Here is a 10,231-nt window from a genome sequence, read left to right on the forward strand (position 1 = left end):
ACCCCCCATTTGGGTGGCATTGATTTTATTTTATTTAAACATTTATTTATTTATTTATTTATTTATTTATTTATTTATTTATTTATTTTAATTTAATAAATCTTTATTGTTCATATTATTACAATTGTTCCTCTTTTTCCCCCCCATAGCTCCCCTCCACCAGGTTCCTACCCCACCCCCTACCCTTACTCCCCCCCCCCCCCCCCCCACACACACACACTATCCTCATCCATGGGTGTACTCTTTTTGTTCAGTCTCTTCCTGCACCCCCACTCCCCTTTTTCCCCCCAGAATTGTCAGTCCACTCTCTTTTTATGCCCCTGATTCTATTATGTTCACCAATTAATACTGTTCATCAGATTTTTTATTCCCTTGGTTTTTAGATTCAGTTGTTGATAGATACAAATTTGTTGTTCATAATTTTTATCTTTATCTTTTTCTTCTTCTTCCTCTTCTTAAAAAATACTTTTCAGCATTTCATATAATACTGGTTTGGTGGTGATGAATTCCTTTAGCTTTTTCTTGTCTGTAAAGCTCTTTATCTGACCTTCAATTCTGAATGATAGCTTTGGTGGGTAGAGTATTCTTGGTTGTAGGTTCTTGCTATTCATCACTTAAATATTTCTTGCCACTCCCTTCTGGCCTGCATAGTTTCTGTTGAGAAATCAGCTTATGGGTGCTCCCTTGCAGGTAGCTAACTGTTTTTCTCTTGCTACTTTTAATATTCTCTCTTTGTCTTTTGCTCTTGGCATTTTAATTATGATGTATTTTGGTGTGGTCCTCTTTGGATTCCTTTTGTTTAGGGTTCTGTGCGCTTCCTGGACTTGAAAGTCTATTTCTTTCACCAGGTAGGGGAAGTTTTCTGTCACTATTTCTTCAAATAGGTTTTCAGTATCTTGCTCTCTCTCTTCTTCTGGGACCCCCATAATTCTGATGTTGGTACACTTGAAGTTGTCCCAGAGGTTTCTTACACTATCTTCAACTTTTTGGATTCTTTTTTCTTTTTGACTTTTGGTTTGAGTGTTTTTTGCTTATTGGTATTCCAAATCTTTGACTTGATTCTTGTGATCCTCTAGTCTGCTTTTAGATCTCTGTATAACTTTTTTATTTCAGTCAGTGCATGATTAATATCTAGTTGCTCTTTTTTCATATCTCGAGGGTCTTGTTAAATTTATTGGCCTATTCTAGGAAATTCTTGAAAAACATTATAACCATGGTTTTGAACTCTATATCCAGTGTTTTACTTTCCTCCATTTTCTTCATTTGTGGCCTGTCTCTTTGTCTCTGCATTTTAGCTGCTTCCCTGAGTTGATGGAGTGGCTTTGTGTGCTAGGTGTCCTAGCAGGGCCCAGTAGCTCAGTCTCCCCAGTTACCTGAGTGGACACTCTTGGTGCACCTTTTTGTGGGCTGTGTGTGCAGTCTTGTTGTAGTTAAGCTTGACTGCTGTTGGCATCACTGGAGGGAGTTAACCTCCAGGCCAGTTGGCTGTGAGGATCAGCAGTGTTTCTGCTATGGGAACTTCTGTGCTCAGCTTGGATGGGGTAGAGTCTTAAGGTAGAGCAGACAGCCTTGATTTCTCATCAGCCCCACCCTAAGAGGCCCCTGGGTCTCAGTGTCCCAAAGCAATGGCTGCACACACCTCTGAGAGAAGGCTGCTCTTGAGTTTTGCCCACTGCCAGACAGTCCAGTATCTCCCTGAATGAGTCTGGTACCCAAAGTTTCACCCAGAACTGGATTTCAGTGCAATCGGATTTTATTTCCCTCCAGAATGAGAAAGCTAACTGTGCGCTTGCTGCCCTCCCTCTTTGCATGCTGTGAGTAAGCCAGCTGTATTCAGCCACCCACCCTTTACCCCACACATAGGTCTCTGCACCTCCTCTGAGCTCAGTGTCCTTTTCTCTTTCCTTCTAGATGTAGAATTTCCACTCAGCCAGCTTTCTGGTGGTTCTGGACAGTGTCTGCTCTGTCTTTCAGTTGCAGTTTTTAAATTGTTGTGTGAGGTAACAGTATAGGTGTTTACCTATGCTGACATCTTGGTTTCTCCCTCTGATTTTTAAAGATTGCATATGTATGTATGTATACTTTAAAACTTCTACTGTGCCCTAACTGGTTTGGCTCAGTGGATGGAGCATCGGCCTGTGGACTAAAAGGTCCCAGGTTCAATTCCAGTCAAAAGCATGTACCTTGGTTGCGAGCACATCCCCAGTAGGAGGTGTGCAAGATGCAGCTGATCAATGATTCTCTCTTACCGATGTTTCTAACTTTCTATCTCTCTTTCCTCCTCTCTGTAAAAAATCCATAAAATATGTTAAAACAAAAACAACATCTACTGTCCTTCCAGCATCCTTACAGATTTGACACACATCAGAAGTATAGGAATTTAGTTTTTCTTCTATTGTATACCAAGATATACAAAGTATGGAATACTTCCTTGTTGTCATACACTCTGTGCACTGGGACTGTGTTTTTCTCTGCCTGTTGAGTCCCTTGACTCACTGCTATGACCCTTTTGTCACTGCACAGGAGCACTGGGGGAGCGCACTTGTGGCAGAGAGTGTTTAAGCAGAAACATTCAGCTAAACAGCAGAGAGAAGAGATGCTACTGGAAACATTACCCACATTCCAGGGTCTGTCTCATGCATTGTTTTAAAAACCATATTTCATTATTTGTAAGGCAACGTGCTCATTGTTGAAAATGTTATAAATCACAACATGTATAATGTAAAACTGAAAGTTCTGTATCCCCTAAATCTCACATGAAAATTCAAAAGTACATTAGCTGCCGAAACCGGTTTGGCTCAGCAGATAGAGCATCAGCCTGTGGACTGAAAGGTCCCGGGTTTGATTCCGGTCAAGGGCATGTACCTGGGTTGCGGGCACATCCCCAGTAGGGGGTGTGCAAGAGGCAGCTGATCGATGACTCTCTCTCATTGTTTCTAACTCTCTATCCCTCTCCTTTCCTCTCTGTAAAAAAAATCAATAAAATATATATATATTTTTAAAAAGTACATTAGCTGAATGTACTTTGGCTCAGTGGATAGAGTGTCAGCCTGCGGACTGAAAGGTCCCGGGTTCGATTCCAGTCAAGGGCATACCTTGGTTGTGGGCACATCCCCAATAGGGGATGTGCAAGAGGCAGCTGACCAATGATTTTCTTACCGATGTTTCTAACTCTCTATCTCTCTTTCTTCCTCTCTGTAAAAAATCAATAAAATATAAAAATATATATATATAAAATAAAAAAATAAAAAGTACATTAGATGCTTTATCTATACGTGAGATTTTTTTTTTAAATATATTTTATTGATTTTTTTTTTGACCCTCTCCCTCCCTCCCACACATCCCCTCCCTCCCCAAAGTTTTGTGTCCATTGGTTGCACTTATATGCATGTATACAAGTCCTTCGTTGATCTATTTTCTCCCCCAGATCTTCCTCCCCTCCCCGCTGTAATTTGACAGTCTACTTGTTGATATACTGTCACTATATCTATCTTATGGTTCATCAGTTTATAATGTTCTTTATTATCCACAAATGAGTGAGGTCATGTGGTGTTTCTCTTTCATTGATTGGCTTGTTTCACTCAGCATGATGTTCTCCAATTCCATCCAGGTTGCTGCAAATGATGAGAAATCTTTCTTTTTTATGGCAGCATAGTATTCCATTGTGTAGATGTACCAAAGTTTTTGGATCCAATCATCTGCTGACGGACACTTCGGTTGTTTACAAATTCTGGCTATTGTAGATTGTGCTGCTATGAACATAGGGGTGCATATATCCTTTCTGATTGGTGTTTCTAGTTTCTTGGGATATATTCCTAGAAGTGGAATTACTGGGTCGAATGGGAGTTCCATTTTCAGTCTTTTGAGGAAACTCCACACTGTTCTCCACAGTGGTTGCACCAGTCTGCACTCCCACCAGCAGTGCACGAGGGTTCCTTTTTCTCCGCAACCTCGCCAACACTTGTCGTTTGTTGATTTGTTGATGTTGGCCATTCTGACAGGTGTGAGATGGTACCGCATTGTTGTTTTGATTTGCATCTCTCGAATAATTAGTGACTTTGAGCATGTTTTCATGTGCCTTTTGGCCTTCCTTCTGTCTTCTTTTGAAAATATTCTATTTAGGTCCATTGCCCATTTTTTAATTGGATCATTCATCTTCCTTTTATTTAGTTGTATAAGCTGTTTGTAGATGTTGGAGATTAAACCTTTATCAGTGGTAACATTTGCAAATATGTTCTCCCACACAGTGGGCTTTCTTGTTGTTTTGTTGATGGTATCTTTTGCTGTAAAAAAGCTTTTTATTTTGATGTAGTCCCATTTGTTTATTTTCTCTTTAGCTTCGATTGCGCTAGGGGTAGTATCAGTGAAGAAGTTCTTTTGGCATACGTCTGAGATTTTGTTGCCTGTGGATGCTTCTAGTATTTTTATGGTTTCCCGTCTGATGTTTAAGTCCTGTATCCATTTTGAGTTTATTTTTGTGTATGGTGAAAGTTGGTGATCTAGTTTCATTCTTTTGCATGTATCTGTCCAATTTTCCCAACACCATTTATTGAAGAGACTGTCTTGACTCCATTGTATATTTGTGCCTCCTTTGTCAAATATTAATTGAGCATAGTGATTTGGGTTCATATCTGGGTTCTCGATTCGATTCCATTGATCTATATGTCTGTTTTTGTGCCAGTACCAGGCTGTTTTGAGAACAGTGGCTTTGTAATACAGTTTGAAGTCTGGTATTGAGATCCCTCCTACTTTACTCTTCTTTCTCAGGATTGCTGTGGCTATTCGGGGTCTTTTATTGTTCCAAATGAACTTTTGGAGAGTTCTTTCTAGGTCAGTGAAATATGCCGTTGGTATTTTAATGGGGAGTGCATTGAACCTATAGATTGCTTTAGGAAGTATGGACATTTTGATGATGTTGATTCTACCAATCCATGAACATGGTATGTTCTTCCATCTGTTTACATCTTCCTCTATTTCTTTTTTCAGTGTCGTGTAGTTTTCCGCATATAGGTCCTTTACTTCCTTAGTTAAGTTTATTCCTAGGTATCTTAATTTTTTTGGTGCGATGGTAAATGGAATTGCTTTTTTAGTCTCTGTTTCTATAAACTCACTGTTGGTGTATAGAAATGCCATAGATTTCTTGGTGTTAATTTTGTATCCTGCTACATTGCCAAATTCATTTATTAAGCCAATTAGTTTTTTAATGGAGTCTTTTGGGTTTTTTATATACAATATCATGTCGTCTGCAAATAAGGATAACTTTACTTCTTCTTTTCCAATTTGGATGCCTTTTATTTCCTCCTCTTGTCTAATTGCAATGGCTAGTACTTCCAGTACTATGTCAAAGAGGAGTGGCGATAGTGGGCATCCCTGTCTTGTTCCTGATCTTAGAGGGAATGGTTTTAGTTTTTGGCCATTGAGTATGATGTTGGCTGTGGGTTTATCATATATAGCTTTTATTACGTTGAGGTATGATCCTTGTAGAGAGTTTTTATCAGGAAAGGGTGTTGGATTTTATCAAATGCTTTTTCTGCATCAATTGATATGACTATATGATTTTTATCTTTCAACTTGTTTATGTGATGTATCACGTTTATTGATTTGCGGATATTGTACCAACCTTGCATTCCTGGAATAAATCCTACTTGGTCATGGTGTATGATCTTTGTGATGCTCTGCTGGAGCCGATTTGCTAGAATTTTGTTGAGGATTTTGGCATCTATGTTCATGAGGGATATTGGTCTGTAATTCTCTTTCATTGAGTTGTCTTTATCAGGTTTTGGTATTAGGGTGATGCTGGCTTCATAGAAGGAGTTTGGAAGTGTTCCTTCCTCTTGAATTTTTTGGAATAGTCTGAGAAGGATAGGTTTTAGTTCTTCCTTGAATGTTTGGTAAAACTCTCCTGTGAAGCCATCTGGCCCTGGGCTTTTGTTTGCTGGAAGCTTTTTGATGACTGTTTCAATTTCTTCCCAAGTCACTGGTCTATTGAGATTTTTAGATTCTTCCTGATTGAGTTTTGGAAGTTTGTATTTTTCTAGGAATATGTCCATTTCCTCCAGGTTGTTCAGTTTGTTGAAATAGAGTTGTTCATAGTATTTTGTAACAATCCGTTGTATTTCAGTGGGGTCTGTTGTTATTTCACCTCTTTCATTTCTGATTTTGTTTATTTGGGTCCTCTCTCTTTGTTTCTTGGTTAGCCTGGCTAGAGGTCCATCTATCTTGTTTATTCTTTCAAAGAACCAGCTCTTGGTTTTGTTGATCTTATGTATTGTTTCTTTGGTCTCTATGTCGTTTATCTGTGCTCTGATTTTTGTTATTTCCTTCCTTCTGCTTACACTGGGCTTTTCTTGTTGCTCCTTTTCTAACTCTTTGAATTGTAGAGTTAGATCATCTGTTACTATTTTTCCTAGTTTTTTGCAATAGGCTTGTAAGGATATGAACTTCCCTCTCAAAACTGCTTTTGCTGTGTCCCATAGATTTTGGATTGTTGTGTTTTCATTGTCATTTGTTTCCAGGATGTTTTTAATTTCTTCCTTGATTTCTCTGGTAACCCAGCCCTTGTTTAATAGCAAGCTGTTTAGTCTCCATGTGTTTGATTTCTTTGGATTATTTTTATTGCAGTTAATTTCCAGTTTTATGCCATTGTGGTCTGAGAAGATACTTGATATGATTTCTATCTTCTTGAATTTGAAGAGACTTTGCCTATGTCCCAAAATGTGGTCTATCTTTGAGAATGTCCCATGTGCACTTGAGAAGAATGTATATTCTGTGGCTTTGGGGTGGAGTGTCCTGAAGATGTCAATTAATTCGAACTGGTCTAGTGAGTCATTTAGGATTGATATTTCTTTGCTGATTTTTTGTTTAGATGATTTGTCGAAGGGTGACAGTGGGGTATTAAAATCTCCTACTATGATTGTATTGCTATTAATCTCTCCCTTAATGTCCTCCAGCAGTTTTTTAATGTATTTGGTTGCTCCTGTATTGGGTGCATATATATTTACCAGGGTTATTTCTTCTTGTTGGATTGTTCCCTTTATTATTATGAAGTGGCCATCATTATCTCTTGTTATGTCCTTCACTCTGAGATCTAATTTGTCAGATATAAGTATTGCTACCCCAGCTTTTTTTTCATTTCCATTTGCCTGGAAAACTTTTTTCCATCCCTTCACCCTCAGTCTGTGTGCATCTCTTTTTCTGAGGTGGGTTTCTTGTAGACAACAGATGTATGGGTCTTGTTTTCTTATCCAATCTGTTACCCTATGTCTTTTGATTGGAGCATTTAATCCATTTACATTTAAGGTTATTATTGATAGGTACTCATTTGACGCCATTTTTATTCTATACCCATGTTCCTTCTTCACTTCTTATTTCTTTATTTTTACAGTAGACCCTTTAGCATTTCTTGCATTGCTGGTTTGGTGGAGATAAATTCCTTCAGTCTTTTTTTGTCTGTGAAGCTCCTGATTTCCCCTTCAATTTTGATTGATAGCCTTGCTGGGTACAGTATTCTTGGATTCAGACCCTTCCTTTGCATGACTTTGTATATTTCGTCCCATTCCCTTCTGGCCTGATAAGTTTCTGTTGAGAAATCAGTTGCTAGTCTGATGGGGGTTCCTTTGTATGTAACTTTCTGTCTCTCTCTGGCTGCTTTTAAGATTCTTACTTTGTCATTGTTGTTTGCCAATTTAATTATAATATGCCTTGGAGTCTGTCTTCTGGGATTCATTTTGCTTGGGACTCTGCGGGCATCTTGGATTTGTGTGGTTTTTTTCTTTTCTATTTCAGGAAAGTTTTCTGTCATTATTTCTTGAAATACTTTTTTCCATGTCTACCTCAGTTTCCTTTCCTTCTGGAACCCCTATTATTCGAATATTATTTTGTTTTGTTATGTCCCAAAGCTCCCGTAGGCTCTCCTCCTGCTTTTTAATCTTTTTTTCTAGAAGTTGCTCTACTTGGGTATTTTTTTCCATCTTATCTTCTAGCTCACTGATGTGGTCCTCTGCTTCATCTAGTCTACTCTTGATGCTTTCTATTGAGTTCTTCATGGTAGCGATGTCACTTTTCATTTCTTCTTGGTTCTTCTTCAGTTCCTCATGGCTCTTCTTCATTTCCTCGTGGTTCTTCCTCATTTCTTCTTGGCTATTGTCAAATTTCTCTTCCATTCTTTTTAGCCATGCTATGATCATTACTCTGAATTCTTGCTCTGGTAGGCTGCTTACCTCTGACTCGTTTACTTCCTTTTCTGGTGATGCCTGCTTTTCTTTCACGTGCGGACTATGTTTTTGTCTCCCCATCTTTTCAGGAAGTCTGGTTATGCGGTATTCCTTCTCCTGCGTTGATTTTTGAGGTACAAAATACAACACTACCAGGTACAACACAAGAGGCACTTAACAGGAATGTATTTACAATATTAATAACCTCTAATAAAGGTGACCACTAGAGAAAGGCAACTTAGGGGATAGTTGAGAAGGAATAGAGGTAAAAATAAAATAAAGAAAATTTTTTTAAAAAAAATTAAAATTAAAATTAAAAAAAAAAATTAAGTAAATTAAAAAAAAAAGAGGGATAAAGAGATAGAAAAAGAAGAAGAGGAAAAAAATAATGACAAAATGAAGTTGGAAAACAGGGAAAAAAAGAAGATGGAGAGAGAGAGAGAGAGAGAGAGAGAGAGAGAGAGAGAGAGGGAGAGAGAAAGAGAGAGAAGAAGCAAACTAAAAGAGAAATGTGAAACAAACTATATATATGTGGAGAAAATTGCCAAAGAACAACCTCTGGACCCCGCCAATGCCAGTAACAATATTTGGAGATTAATACAAACTACTATATCCACTATTATTAAGTAAGGCTATGATATACAGAAGTAAAAAAACCAACAAAAACAGAGGATTTAAAAAAAAAATACAAAGCAACAATAACAATACGGGAATAAGCATAACAATTTCACTAAAAAGCATAAAAATTCACAATAATCAACCTTCACACAAACAATGCGACAAGGATAGAGGGGAGAACAGATTTTTTTTTTTTTTTTTTTTTTTTTTAACTAGTTAATATAGTGCAGAGATTGGTATTTATATACTTGGATCAGGGGTTGGAACTTAGGTCTATAAGTATAGTGAGAGCTCTAGCAGGGGATATACAGAGAGAATAGAGGAAAAACTAAAGCCGGAAAGGGATAGGATAAACTGTAGACTAAAGGGTAAAGTTTAGTAAGAGAGTGATAGTGTAAAGGTTGAGTTGAGATAGGGTTGAATGATGCTATAGTAGAGATTAAAATAGAATGAAGGTTACTCCTAATGTAAAATAAAGAAAAAATAAAATGGTACTAGAGAGAGAGAGAAAAAAAATAAATAAAATTTTTTTAAAAAAATTGCAAAATAGCAGTAGTAATAGTGATGATAGAGATTGAAAAATGTAATAATTGAAAAGGTAAAATCAAGTAAGGAAAAAAAGAAAAAAAAATTGTTTCTTAAGTAAAAGATATGAAAAATGAAAATTAAATAAAAGATGTAAAAAATGAAAGTAAAATAAAGAATAGCAAAATTAGCAAAAAAATGACCAGTAGTAGTCCCTTACTTCCTCAGTTAATGTATTTGGCACTTCTGATTCTCGGACCAGACAGTCTTGCAGTTCCCAGCTTTCCACTGCACCTCAGTTTTGTAAGGTAATCCTTAATTTTAAGTAGGCTATATCTTAGTTATTTGTGTCCATTTATTTTTGATTAATTAAAAGACAAAAGAAAAGAAAAGAAAAAAAAAAAAAAAAAAAAGAAGGGCAGTTTGTAATTCAGCTCTTAGGTGTCAGTGTTTCCGGTTTGACCTCCCAGTCTTTTTGGTTGCTCTGGCCTTCTTTCTCTATGGCTCTAGCTGGCAGGGTGCTAGCTGGCTCCCAGACTATCTCTTCTGGCTCCGATCCCTTGTTTCCAGGAAGGGAATTTCTCCCTGCAAATTCCCCGGATATGCCCAATTAGGCAGACCTTCCCTAGTATTCCGAAGCTAGGGGTTGAAGGGGATCAGGCGCCGAGGTGTCCAGATGTTCCGCCCTTGGCGGGACAGCCGCGATTCTTAACACTCTGTCCCCTGTCCCCTGGCGTTTTTTTTTTTTTTTAAATAAAATCAAAAATTCCCGCTTCTGGGGAAGCTTATGCCAAACCCAGCACTAGATGTCGCTGCAGCCTTCTTAGGGCTCAGCTTTGCGGGCGCTCCATGGAGGCGGGGCCGGAACTCCCCGG

Source organism: Pipistrellus hanaki (genome assembly GCF_964339955.1).
Source record: "Pipistrellus hanaki genome assembly, chromosome: 2".
In the NCBI taxonomy this organism is placed as follows: Eukaryota; Metazoa; Chordata; class Mammalia; order Chiroptera; family Vespertilionidae; genus Pipistrellus; species Pipistrellus hanaki.